Here is a 578-nt window from a genome sequence, read left to right as displayed (position 1 = left end):
CAGAAAGAAATAAGAACAAGGAATGAATCCACCTTAGTGGCGTCTTCTTCTTGAAGGACCAACAATGTTCTTAAGCTCTTCTATATCCCTTCCTTGCCTTTGTTGCTCCTCCTCATTGCTCTTTGATCTTCTCTTATTTCATGGAGAATGATGGAGTGCTCATGATGTTCCACCCTCAATTGTTCCACATTGTGGCTCAAATTTTCTAAGGAAGTGTTGAGTTGTTCCCAATAGTTGTTGGGAGGAAAGTGCATCCCTTGAGGCATCTCAGGGATTTCTTGATGATGAGCTTCCTCATGCATCTCTTGAGAACCGTGGAGGGTCTCTCTTGCTTGCTCCATCCTCTTCTTGGTGATGGGCTTAACCTCTTCAATGAGGATGTCTCCTTCTATGATAACTCCAGCTGAGTAACATAGATGGCAAATAAGGTGAGGAAAAGCTAGCCTTGCCATGGTGGAGGGCTTGTCGGCTATTTTGTAGATTTCATTGGAGATGACCTCATGAACTTCTACTTCCTCTCCAATCATGATGCTATGAATCATGATGGCCCGATCCACAGTAACTTCAGATCGGTTGCT

Source organism: Arachis duranensis, chromosome 1, assembly GCF_000817695.3.
Source record: "Arachis duranensis cultivar V14167 chromosome 1, aradu.V14167.gnm2.J7QH, whole genome shotgun sequence".
Classification (NCBI taxonomy): Eukaryota; Viridiplantae; Streptophyta; class Magnoliopsida; order Fabales; family Fabaceae; genus Arachis; species Arachis duranensis.
The sequence above is the reverse complement of the archived record's forward strand: the minus strand, read 5'-3'. Positions refer to the sequence as shown.